Genomic DNA, 14,193 nt, shown 5'->3' on the forward strand with positions numbered 1-14,193 from the left:
CCAACTCCGTGAGCATATACTTCACGTCCAACCCTCGGGGAAAAAATATTCTCCGCAAGGGGATGAAAAAAAAAAAAAAATAAAACCACCCACACGTGGTGCAGCATTTGAGGGGATAGCGTGCCGCCGTTAACATATTAACCAGGTGAAGAGCCAGTTGCAGCAGCAAGTATGATCCGTCCCTCCAGAGTTGGCCAGACGTTACCCTCCCCGCTAGCTACACCGCCAGCATATAACCCCCAGCTGCTGGCGGCTGAGCTAACACTTCCGTGATTCACTAAGCAATATATTGGGCTCCAACACTGCCTCTGGCCAGGGGGTGCGCGTGCACCAGTAACATAACCATCAGTGGGAGAGGCCTCATGCTGGCTCCCGACAACCTCAACGACCCAACCTACTCTCACTCCCCGGACATCCATACTCCTCCTCCTCCTCCTCCTCTTCTAAACCCGCCAGGCATCTCTACTGCTGCTCCTGCTGCCCCACCTCTTCACCAGCCAGTCATCCCTACAGCAGAAGGCTATCCGTTCCTGCTCTTCCCACCACATACTGTCGGCTCCTGCTATAGTTGTAACAACCTGCAACGCTTTCTGCTGAGGTTACTGCTTACCATTCAGCAGGCATCCCTGCTCTACCTGCTGCAACGCACCCACAGGCATCCCCACATCTGCTGCTTCTCTGTACTCAAAGACATCCATACAGTTGCTGTTTTCCTTAAACTCATAGGCATGTGTACAAGTGCTGCTGTTCTAACCCTATCAGGTATACTTACTACTGCTGCTGTTCTACACTCACTTGGTATCCTTAGAGCTGCTGCTGTCCTACAGTCACCAGGCACAATCACTAGTCTCTACAAACGTGCCATAGTTCTAACTACAACCGACCTACTACACCAGTGGTTCTCAACCTTTGTTGCCCCATGCATCCTTTCCACCATATGTCAGCATGTCATTCCCCCCGTTTCCAAGAGTGTCTGACTCAAAAGGCGCATTCTAAATAACATGTAAATAAAAAAAAAACACGAAAAAGTCAAAGACAAACAAATGGAATATTTTCACAGATAACAAGGTGAGATATTTATCTTATCTTTAATTTAATCTGTAACATTCAGTACAGTGTGATGTACTATAAATTATGTACCATCTGTACAATTGGAGTTTGCAGAAAGATCAATACTTAAACAGTTTGAATCTGCCAATCTGTGGTCCCAATTCCCCAACCCTAAAATTCCCCCCTGGTTGAGAACTCCTGCACTAGACATTACAATTCTTGCATCAACCACTGTTTCTCACCAGTAAGTATGGCAAAGCTAGTTCTCACGTTTATATGGTCACAACCTGCTCTTCAAAACACAATGGATGTGGAATATAACTCAACAACAAGAGAACAACATGTAATCATGCACATGTTGCAAAACTCTGCTTTTTATAAACATATATAGTTCTATTTTTAACACTGCATGGAACATTCGCTAATCAGCAGACTAGACCATTCGCTAATCAGCAGGACCATAGAACATTCGCTAATCAGCAGACTAGACCATTCGCTAATCAGCAGGGCCATGGAACATTCGCTAATCAGCATGGACCATTCGCTGATCAGCGGGACCATAGAACATCCGCTAATCAGCAGAAGCATGGAACATTCGCTAATCAGCAGGACCATAGAACATTCGCTAATCAGCAGGACCATGGAACATATCCTAATCAGCAGAAGCATCGAACATCTGCTAATCAGCATTGGTAAATTTTCAACTCATGGTGTGCAACACTTACTAATCACCCCACTCCTTGGAACACTTCCCACTCAACACCTTCAACAATGGCATATAACTCATGTCACTTACATCATGTGGGTAACTCCTGCATGTCAACACGTAGCTGGAACACGTGATGTTATCACACACGTGCACATCGCTACTCAGCGAGGGAGGATCGTCTGCTGCTTGACACGTGTACACCACATCTTCTACTCAATATGAGAGCAGATGCCCTGCTAACAGACACGTTCAATGAAAACCTGCTTTATCAGGAAATGGGAGACATATCTTTTTATCAAACCGTCGAGAAACACCTGGCGGGCCATAACAAAAACAACACCTGCTACTCGACGCATGTGAAGAGGGTCACCTGCTACTCAACACGTGCACTCATCACCTGCTACTCAACACGTGCACTCATCACATGCTATTCAACGCTTGCTACTCAACACGTGCACTCATTACCTGCTACTCAACACGTGCACTCATCACTTGCTACTCAACACGTGCACTAATCACCTGCTACTCAACACGTGCACTCATCACTTGCTATTGAACACTTGCTACTCAACACGTGCACTCATCACCTGCTACTCAACACGTGCACTCATTACCTGCTACTCAACACGTGCACTCATCAACATTTAGTCAAAACGTGCAAGATTTAACTGATTTACTGAAAACGTGCAAGGATCACATGCTACTGTTTCACAGCAGACGTTTGATGAACGTTTGCTTAACACATGTGAGGAACGCTGAAAGCCCCTCACACGCCCACAGCAGATACTGCCTAAGGGGGTCCTGGTGAAATATCTCATGTGCTGAAGATGTTTGCAAATTCACTTGAAATATTGAGGAAGTCGATGGCGAGAGGTAAAGTGTCAAGGAGTGGAAGACGACAAACGGAAGGATGCGTTGATGGATCTCCCTGACAAGGGTGCGTTCCATGAACTACTGGGAAAGATAACCAGAAATCAACTGAATGATTTCCTGAACATGAGAAACTACCTACGTAAACAAGGCCTTCAGGGAAAGATCATGTGTGACGAACCTCTTACATTTCTACGAAAGAGTGAGCTCCGTTATAGGCTGTGTGGATTGTCTGTATCTTGAAACCCAGAAAGCATCTAACACTAAACCACACAGGAGGCCGGAAGAGAAGCTGGACATTCAGGCAGGAATAAGGAAAAGATGACCACGACTGACGGAAGATTATCTTGAAATCAAGGTTGGATGTCAGGAAAGCCTCCTAATATTGAGTCGAAGTCACCAGAGTCATGCCTTGGGGCTCTATTCTGGGACAACTGCTCTTCTTAGTTTATGCGAATGACTTGCCAAAAGGCTTAGACTCCAACCAGAATAGGTTTGAAGATGATGTCAAAGTCATGTGGGAGATAGGAAAAAAAAAAAAAATGCCAGGAGTAATGCATCAACCCTACTAGGGACCAAGTTCAAAAACAGATGTATACGTAGCGAGGTCTTCAGGAGTCTTCATCCCTACAGCCCTGTCTGGGCCCGGCCATTTGGATTTGGTCGTTAGTCGAGCACGCTGTTAGAAGCAGCAGCAGCCCTCAGGCCTATATAGTCCACACAGCCTGGATGGTAGGTGGCAAGGTGCTGAAGAGTCTTGGGCCCCGAATGTTTAAGGTGCTCTCTCATTTTGAACATATCGTACCTTCAGATTTCAGCAGCGGTATTTTACAAAGTTTTCCCTGCCTGTCGTGACAGTAGTATGTATATAAGTTGGAAACCATACCTTCTAGGATTTTCCAGGTAAAAAGGATGATATACCTCACCCGTCTGCGTTCCAAGGATTATAGGCTCAGAGATTTCAGTCGTTCCAAGTGATTAAAGTCCTTTACCGCATCAATATGTTCAGTAGTCAGCATATAAGTGCATTTGGTTGTGTGTTGATAAGAGGAAATCGTTGATAAAAAGGAGAAAAAGTGTAGGAGGCAAGATAGAACCTTGACAAAGAAAGGCAGTGAGGTTGACTAATCAACAACCACAGAGATAGATCAGTCAGAGAGGAAGCTACATACGAGGGAGTAAAGTAACAAAGGGAAGCCAAAAGAGCGAAGCTTAAGAGATGAGACCCCGATGCCACACACCCTGTCAAAAGCTTTGGATATATCAAGAACAACTATATGGCATTCCCTATAATCTTCTAGTGACGATTACCAGACATTAGTAGGATCGGAAAGGCTATCACCAGTGGATCTTGCGTTAGGGATGCCATGTTGGTGATCAGTGAGAAGACTGTGAGATTCAAGATGTCTGAGGATATGAGAGGAGAGAAGGGATTCAAATACTTTTGAAATGGGGGATGTCAAAGTAAAAAGGTCAAAGTTAGAGAGGGTTTGAATGGTCACCCTTCTTGGGGAAGGGATATCCCAACGTATGCTTTCAGGAAGATGGAAAAGTGGTTTTTAAACAGAAATGGAACAAGCGAGCAAGCAAGCACAGCTGTGAGTCGGAAGCACACTCTTTCAGTACACGGGGATGGATGCCATCAGGACCATAAGCCTTGCTTGTGTCCAGAGAAAGAAGCGTTTTTCCGACAGTCCGAAAAGAGATCACGGGAAGAGGCATAGGACTAGCAAGAGGAGCAGCAGGGGGTGAAGGAGAGTTATTCATGGTAGAATTAGACGTGAAACAGGAACCAGAGAGAGTTGCTCTGCCTACGTGAGAGACAGCTATGGTAACGTCAGAACGGAAATGTGAAGGAAATGCAGAGAGACGGAAGTTGTTAGCCATGCCCTTAGCTAAAGACCAAAAAGAACCTTGCCCCGTAGTCCTTTTTTGATGGAATTTAACACGTATATCCATCTGGTAATTTTTCCGGTTATTCCAATCCTTCGCACTGTGTGTGCCATGACACTATGGTCACACTAGTTAAATATTTTTTGCAAAGTCTGAATGAATCACGTCAGCATTTTTCTATTTTCCAGAGCTTCAACAATCCTACCTTAATGGTGAGGGCACTAAGAGAGGCAAGGTCTTCCTACCCTGAAAACATGTTGTCCTGAGTTATGTAGGTTCTGAGACTGGTCACTTCCCCAAATTCCGTCTGCTTGCCTCTCCTAAATGTGTCTCTTATGATGTGCGATGTTAATGCTATCGGTCAACAGTATTCTGGGAGTGTTTTGACTCCGCTTGATGGAGTGGGGCGATCTGGGTCAGTTTCAGACTCTTACGCGAAGATGCGAAAGAAACCAGGCTTTTTCCTCAAGAGGATATTTAGTGTACGTGCTAAAGATGTCTGATGCATGGTCCATGATAATCCGAGTACGAGTAAAGTTATGAGACACAGAAACAAAGCTTCAGTATGAATAACTAACAGGAAATAAGCAGCACATATCTGAGTGTGTGTGAGGAACTCCGGAGCTGACATTCGTCTATAACCTTTCGCCAGAGTCTCATACTTTATCTTTTTTAAGTTTAGCTGAGACGGCACGGGCAGCTGAGGGCCTAATCAAGGTACTCATCTTATCGAGCTACCCCTAGGGGTGGATGAACAGCTAGGTTGGCTGCGGGCAGACTGCCGCAACCAGGAATCAGGGTAAAGGAGACAAACTGTCTGCTGGTAAATATCAATATACCATTTCATAAAAATAGATAAGGAAATACTGAGCAACAGTTCATGTCCAACAACATCATGCCAAAATTAGAATGTGTTTTTCGAGTCTGATGACCGAACGTAAAGGACAGACAACAAACAGAAGGTTCAGAAGGGGACAGAAAAAAAATGACACCTGAATCAGGAGATCTAGGATACAGGGAAAGCTTGGAGAACTCAAATTCATTCACCATGGAAGAAAGAAGAGTTGGGCAAGATACGACCCCAACCTTCAAGTATCTGAACCCGTCTCATGACATCAACAGGAAACACAGTTCTTCCAAGCATGCAACCAACCCGACGCCATTACACGAATTTCTGCACGAACCTTTTTCATAAACAACAACAAGTTATGCTGTACGACAGTACAGGAAGGTCAAGAGGTGGGGCAGGAATGTAACACCCCATCCTCGTACAGGACAAAACAGGTAGTTACAAACAAGGAAAACAGAATACGTGGTTCTATAACCCAAGGTACACATGACCCCATGAGATACTCACTCAACACATGCGATGACCACAAGTACTCACTCGACACGAACGAGGATCACCCGACACGTGAGAGGGGCACCTGTTGCTCAAAACGAGGGACCATTTAACTAACGACATGCCCAACATCTGCTTCTACCTGCGTCAGACATACCTAGTTCCTATAATGTGAGAGAAACATCCGCGCCTTGACGTGTGTGTATGTGTGTGTGTGTGTGTGTGTGTGTGAGATAGGCACCAAAGACGTGGCATAAGTGTGAAACACCCGATACTCACCGTGAGCGAGAAACGCCCACTATTCATCAAGTGTGAAGAACATTCGCTAGTCTACATGTGTTGAAAGCTATATCCTGCAAGAGTACAAGGGTTACCAGGAACTACACGCGTGTAGGGAACACCTGCTACCAGAGCACGTGCGATGAACACTAGCAACTGAACACATAAACAATAGCAACTGAATACGTGAAGAACACTATCTACTCAACACGAGACAAACACCAGCTACTCAATACGTGATGAACACTTGCAACTCAACACGTGACAAACACTTGCAACTCAACACGTGACAAACACTTGCAACTCAACACGTGACAAACACCAGCTATTCAACACGTGACAAACACTTGCAACTCAACACGTGACAAACACTTGCAACTCAACACGTGACAAACACTTGCAACTCAACACGTGACAAACACTTGCAAATCAACACGTGACAAACACTTGCAAATCAGCACGTGATGAAAACTAGCTACTCAACACCTGTAAGGAACACCTGTCATGCAACAAGAGGCGAACGAAAGTAATTTTTCCTTCGCCTGAACTTCTACTTGAGTGTGTACGGTATTAAGACACGTGTGTTACTGTGCTTGTTTTTTTACGTTTTTTTTTGTCTATTTTTTGGTAATAAACCACCCAAGCTAAATGATCACACCTGGCAGGTTGTCTGGTCGGGCGGCAGGTGCAAAACACGGCCCTCCCTCACAACACCATGGCAGGAAACATCTGTATCCATTATGTCATTACCACAAACTCACGCAGTTTCCAGGAGCCCCGTGCCGCGACGCGGGTGTCAAGGCTACGACGATGTGCAGGCGTCACCTGTGGGTGCAGAACACGAGCGTGACGGCAACGTAACGTAACGTAACGTAACGTAAGCCACCAGCCCAGGTCCACAATTATATCCTCTCCGTACGTCCACTTCCAAACACTGCACCACAACAGACATGGCCACCAGTAAATGTGATCAGTTGTACTTTCCCACGATGGGTGTATATAAGCTTTCCCAGGAATTCACACGATTAGTCTTGTTTCCTGGAGTTTACATATCACAGGTGATAGGTGTGTTTTAGATATCTGGGAGTGGATCTGGCAGCGGATGGAACCATGGAAGCGGAAATGGATCATAGGGTGGGGGAGGGGGCGAAAATTCTGGGGGCCTTGAAGAATGTGTGGAAGTCGAGAACATTATCTCGGAAAGCAAAAATGGGTATGTTTGAAGGAATAGTGGTTCCAACAATGTTGTATGGTTGCGAGGCGTGGGCTATGGATAGAGTTGTGCGCAGGAGGATGGATGTGCTGGAAATGAGATGTTTGAGGACAATGTGTGGTGTGAGGTGGTTTGATCGAGTGAGTAACGTAAGGGTAAGAGGAATGTGTGGAAATAAAAAGAGCGTGGTTGAGAGAGCAGAGGAGGGTGTTTTGAAGTGGTTTGGGCACATGGAGAGAATGAGTGAGGAAAGATTGACCAAGAGGATATATGTGTCGGAGGTGGAGGGAACGAGGAGAAGAGGGAGACCAAATTGGAGGTGGAAAGATGGAGTGAAAAAGATTTTGTGTGACCGGGGCCTGAACATGCAGGAGGGTGAAAGGAGGGCAAGGAATAGAGTGAATTGGAGCGATGTGGTATACCGGGGTTAACGTGCTGGCAGTGGATTGAATCAGGGCATGTGAAGCGTCTGGGGAAAACCATGGAAGGCTGTGTAGGTATGTATATTTGCGTGTGTGGACGTATGTATATACATGTGTATGGGGGGGGGGGTTGGGCCATTTCTTTCGTCTGTTTCCTTGCGCTACCTCGCAAACGCGGGAGACAGCGACAAAGTATAAAAAAAAAAAAAAAAAAAAAAAAAAAATATATATATATATATATATATATATATATATATATATATATATATATATATATATATATATTCCCCTATCCAGTTAGTAAGTTTCCTTGAATCAGAGTCGTTATATTTTTTTCTAAATATACAGAAAACAAGAGTATTTGATGCGTATGAAATTTGTGCTTCTTTGCATTCAGCAATCGTCACTACAGTTGGAATTAAACACCATGAAACATTTCTGTCAAAGGTCTTGTTAAGGATTTACCCACACACACACACACACACACACACACACACACACACACACACACACACACAATTAATAACTTTGAGAAAATCTCTTGGGTGAAATACATATAAAAACACATGTATATACACCACATACGAAGCACATATACCACTATATGAGTGGCAAAACAAAGACCAGAGGGTCATATCTGTGAAGCTACTGGTGTAATTAAGACCTACCATTAAAACACCATCAGAACTGATAATCATGGGCGAGTATATAAACACCACAATGACCGATATATCTCTTCCCTACCGATGCAATCCCACCTTCCCAAGATTAATCAAACTTCAGCCTCAAAAAAAGAGGAGGAGGGAAAAAGAGATGGATAAAAATAAAGAGAGACATTTCTCCTGAGGGAAAAAAAACAAAACAAATGCGAGTTCTTAATATGAGCGGAGCAATTAAAATCCAACAAAGGCTTCGTGGGAGAGTGATGACGAAACAAATGAATCCAGATACCAACTTGGGACACAAAAGTTGAGACTCACAGGAGGGTGTGTTTAAGTTGTCCTCGGCCTCTCTTCACAATGCCTCTCATCAAGACAAAGAGCAACACACGGCTGATTTCTTTACGTTGTAACACACACACACACACACACACACACACACACACACTCTCTCTCTCTCTCTCTCTCTCTCTCTCTCTCTCTCTCTCTCTCTCTCTCTCTCTCTCATACACACACACACACACACACAGTTAACGCCAATCAAAATAAGAACAGAAAGCGAGTACAAAACGGAACATATCGAAGGACAGTAAACAGCGGATGAGCAGAGGAGCCATGGAGAAACAAGATAAGGAGAGAGAGATGAAAGAGACAAGAAGGATAAAAAAGAGTTTAATGAGGCCGTACAGAACGTGGATGGAGAAATGATGATATCTTCAAGAGATGAGAACAGAAAATGGAGACCGAGAGCGTGTCACAGAGAACACAGAAAACCAGATTCACTCTTCACATTCATGGATAAACCAAGATACCACGAAATCGAATGTGAGACCCTTTATGAAAGGGGTTAGGGAGGTGTGGGGGGAGCAACAGAATGACCCCGGGTAAATATGCAGTACGTCGAACGAACAATAAACACTGGCATGCCACTCAAAATGCCGGCAGGTACCCGGTGATGACCAGCGCAGCCGACATGATGAAAATGCGCTCGTGCACATTGAGACATCGCGAGACGATGTGATCTGACCGACTGATCAACTCAAAAGAGAAAATTCAGCCGCAGGATCGCGTGGAATCTCAGGTATGTTTCCCCAGCGTGATAAGAGACGGCGATAACGAAACTAATGACGTCATTGCTGGGGTTAAGCCCAGACAGAATCCAACCCGCCGACATTCACAAAAATGGCATAAGTAACAGCGACGCACGAAAGAAGGATCCGAGCTTAAGTACCGACACAGTACAGACCAGTTGTAGCGCAAGGGCATTCGAACCGATGTCACAGGCAATCCGGAGGGGGAAAAAAAAATTATGGAAAGCTGATTATCTTTCTTCTCGCGAAAGTTACCAGGATGTGCACACACACACACACACACACACACACACACACACACACACACACACACACACACAGGCCAGTGGTGAAAAGTCTCCAAGAGTTCCGGTTGTGGCGGGTTTTTCCTCCGCAAGGTGGCCACCGTCCTGCTTCTGCTGTGTTCTAGCAAACAATTAATCTATGATATCACAGGTTATCACATGGGATGGGAAGGCGTTCTTGGTGCCTATAACTATGTTTTTCTAGAGTCCGGGGAAGCCAGAAAAAAAAAAAAAAGCTATCAGAAAAGCACAAGAGTGTGTTCCCTGATGAACATAACTCTATGATGGTCGTCCTCATTGTGTCTACGACATAGAATCCTTCCTAATACGATGATATGATACGATGGTGAACCTGGTGTCTACAACCATGTTTCATGGCAAGCTGAATACATTCCAGTAATACGAAATACAGTGGGATGCAGCCAGGTTACTAATGATGCCAGAATGATGTATCATTATGTCTTTATCTTCAGCTCTGCTATCATGGAGTCTTGTGCATTCCATGAGACGCCAATAACACTCGATGGTGGTGAACTTTGTCAAAAGGGGCACGAGAACCTTCCACGTACGTACAAGTGAAGAGTAGGGTGATGGAGACGATGTCAGACTTCGAGGGGTAAATCTTCATCGATCTCGAATCATTGTTCTTCCCGTAGACACTATCTCAAGCCGTCCGCCATAGCCAAACGATTGACAGATGCAGAAGCAGATGAGCAACGTGATGGAGCAGAGAGCCATCCACGTTGCCATAACCCAACGTCCGACATCAGACACGACTTTCTATGTTGTGGGAAGCAAGTGCCAGACTATTCGGAGGAAGATGGACGAATTCCTCTAAATCGTCGTGATGTCCATGGAGTTAAATCAAAAGAAATGATAGAATCAGTCGTGAGGAGAGCAGATGAACGACATGATGAACGGGGCTGTGAAACTGTGAACATCTGTGTCCAGAATTGTCGGTGATTTTACAGTAAACTGAAGCTAAGTATCATCATGCCTGCCTGGTTCGTTTAAATTTAGTCTGCAGGTCTCTCGAAGAACAGCCAAGGGGGCCGGGCCGCGCTCTACTAGATCCATCGGTACCGAAAAACGGGACGCATTCCTGAAACTGTGAGACATCCTCGATGTGAATGATGAGCGTCAGTTTTCTTTGCCAGGGTTAATGACACTGATGGACAGCTACCTGGAAGGAGAGGAAGGTTACACAGCAAAACACTTGAAAACAGAGTTAAGTCTCCATTGTGGGAAGGGATGTGATTGTGACAGAGTGATCCTGGAAAAAGAGACCATATACATATATATATACATTCTTAGACACTGGCAACACAGCACCGAGAGAGGACTACAGAGCAGGGAGCGAGGAGGAGGTAGTGGCAACAACAGAAACTGTTGAGGACGATATAAGGTCGAGAGTCTCCGATCTTTCAAAGTATCCAAACTTTTATGATCTTGCTGACAGTGATTTGGTCCCGGCCTCTCTCTCTCTCTCTCTCTCTCTCTCTCTCTCTCTCTCTCTCTCTCTCTCTCTCTCTCTCACTCACGACCGCTGAATGGTCTCATTAAAACCAAATAATAAGCAACACCTAAATTTGCTAATCGACGTCGCACTGCTATCGTCCATATAGCATCATACGTGAAGTGCGCCCAGGTCATTTACATCACAAATTTGCTACATCTGTGAACGTGAAGCTTGAGTCTCGTGATCTGACTGACGTTCTCAGTAGTACGGTCATTTGATGACGACTACAGGGACCTGGGGAGACTGCATGATGCTTAGCTCCCCTCCTCAGGGACAGGTACATGATGTGTTAAGATGTCTCACCAACCTCGTCTTTGACAATGGTAAAGTCAATAACTTAGATAGGTGGCACTACATGGAGGGGGGTTTGGTTTGTATGATGTCGAACCCGTGCGACGTGACCTGGTCCCACATATTGTTAGTTGTGTGTGCAAGACTCTTTGTGGCAAAGGGTGCAAAGTATCGCAGAGCTGTTTTGCACACCAGTGCTCTCGTCCTGTCTCGAGCATACACGCACCAACACACCTCATGTAATGGATTTAGAGGAGGAGAAATGAGTCTTCCAACTTGAAACGTAATTGCATAAATTTGTCACCCACCCCTTCCTTCTTCCTCCTCCTCCTCGGAGTACGAGATCACGCAAGAAATTATCACAGTAGCACCGCCACTTGATTTTTTTGTAAACTGCTACTTGCTCACTCAAGGTAGGCATTGCATTATCCAATGCCATTCATTATGCTGTGTCTTATGTATTGTGTAATGCAGCAACCAAGCAATATACGTGAAGCAATGCTTGATTAAAAACGATTATTCACCGACTATGCTTTGTTTAAAGCCTTATTAACGCTATTCCAATAATGCGTAGTGCCAATCCTGCTGTTACAAGACTGACTAAAACATTCTACTGTATTTCTGTCTTGTGTACTTTAATCCATCAACCTGGAAGCACAGTTTTATGATTACACAGTTTACTGCATATCCTCCAGATCAAAACTGATCGTCTTGTGCAATGATTTTCCGTGACACGTGGATACTCTTAGACCACTTTGGACTCATTTTAATCAAGGTACATCCTATTGTATTTTCTGATGGTTTACTGAATTCTACATACCCCCAGGGAGTAGGTACAAACTCCAAATTCACCATCCTATCTTCAACAACAACTAAGGCATGGCGAGTGCAGCGTCCCCGACACACAAAATGTCAGCCATCTTGGAATTATGTTAATCAGGGTACGTTCTATTTCATTTCTGATGGTTTGATTAGCTTCCTCGTGCTCCAAAATATGAGTATGGACAAAAAGAAAAATCTTTCTCTCCCATGTAACAACAGAGATATGATACATTAAGTGTATAGCAGATCAACCATGACGGCGACCATCTTGGGGAAAAAAAAAAAAGGACTCTTGGGAACTTTTCACCACTGGACTCAGTGTAGATCCTGGTAACTTTCCAGAGATAGTCAGCTTTCTCTATTGTTCTTTTCCGGGTTGATAACTAACGCGCAATGCTCTTGCGCTAACAGCTTGACTTCGCATGTAATACAATTCTTTGAAGCGGTGTCAGAAAGTATATGTATTAAAACCTTAAAAAAAGTATAATCAAAACCAAGTACATAACAAAGGCCAAAAAGGATTCATGTCAGAAAGATGCACACGCAAACCTAATCAAAAGCTCATTACAATAACATACGTGAAGTTCAATGAAAGGAGAGAGACTGGAACATTGTCTTTCTTGATTTCGCAAAAGCATTTAACAAAGTAAATCATTGAACTCTGCAGAAGAAAACAGCTCCCCCAAAAAGTAAAATTGGAGGAAGAGTTAAAGGAATTCCAACGGACAGAAGGTTGACAGTAGCAGCACATGGAACCATGCGTGAAGCCAGAGTTGAAGCAATTGTAATTGTAACTTAATCTTGAAAGCGTAATTGCTGCAACCTTGCCAGAAGCTGTTCTATCTGGAGTACCACAGGGAACAGTGTTAGCCCCCAATACTCTTACTCATAATGGTATCAAACATCGACATCGAAGTAAACGAAAGTGTGGGAAGGAACTTAGCAAAATGACTGGATCAAAAGATGATGAAAACAAAAGACGTAATGGGCAGAGATGAACCTGATGAAACTTAACGAAGATAATACTGTACATATAATTTATGGAGCCAGTCAGAACACATAGGTGTCCACCATGAAAAACAAAGTCTCAGTAGAGAAAGTCATGAAGTGAAACAAATGTAAAAGATTTGGATGTCATTATGAATGAGAAACAGGACGTAAGGGAATATACTGACGAGAGAGCACAAACGAGCTACGAATGAGTGACATAATCATGAAAAATTTCACCACGAAAGACAGGAAACAACAGATGAGATTGCTTCATGTTGACATACGAAGCAAAATTGAATTACGCTGTGCCGTGCAGTCACCAAGAAAATAAAGACACAAACATTCGAGAGAAATCAGAACAACTTCACAAGAAAAAGCGAAGGGATGAACATGTGAATTAGCATGGCAGGCTGAGAGAAATGAAATTATACAGCCAAAAAAGAAGGGAAAGATTTATGATAATTTGCGACTCATAACAAACTGCAGTACAAGGAAAATGTACTGAACCTGAAATCCTCTCAACAAGGAAGTTACAGAATTATCAAACCAAGAATACCATGGAACATACCGACAAAATATATATATATATATATATATATATATATATATATATATATATATATATATATATATATATATATATATATATCATCCCTGAGTATATAGGAGAAAGAATACTACCCACGTATTCCCTGCGTGTCATAGAAGGCGACTAAATGGGGAGGGAGCGGGAAGCTGGAAATCCTCCCCTCCAGTTTC

The sequence above is a fragment of the Panulirus ornatus genome, chromosome 17 (assembly GCF_036320965.1).
Source record: "Panulirus ornatus isolate Po-2019 chromosome 17, ASM3632096v1, whole genome shotgun sequence".
Lineage (NCBI taxonomy): Eukaryota > Metazoa > Arthropoda > Malacostraca > Decapoda > Palinuridae > Panulirus > Panulirus ornatus.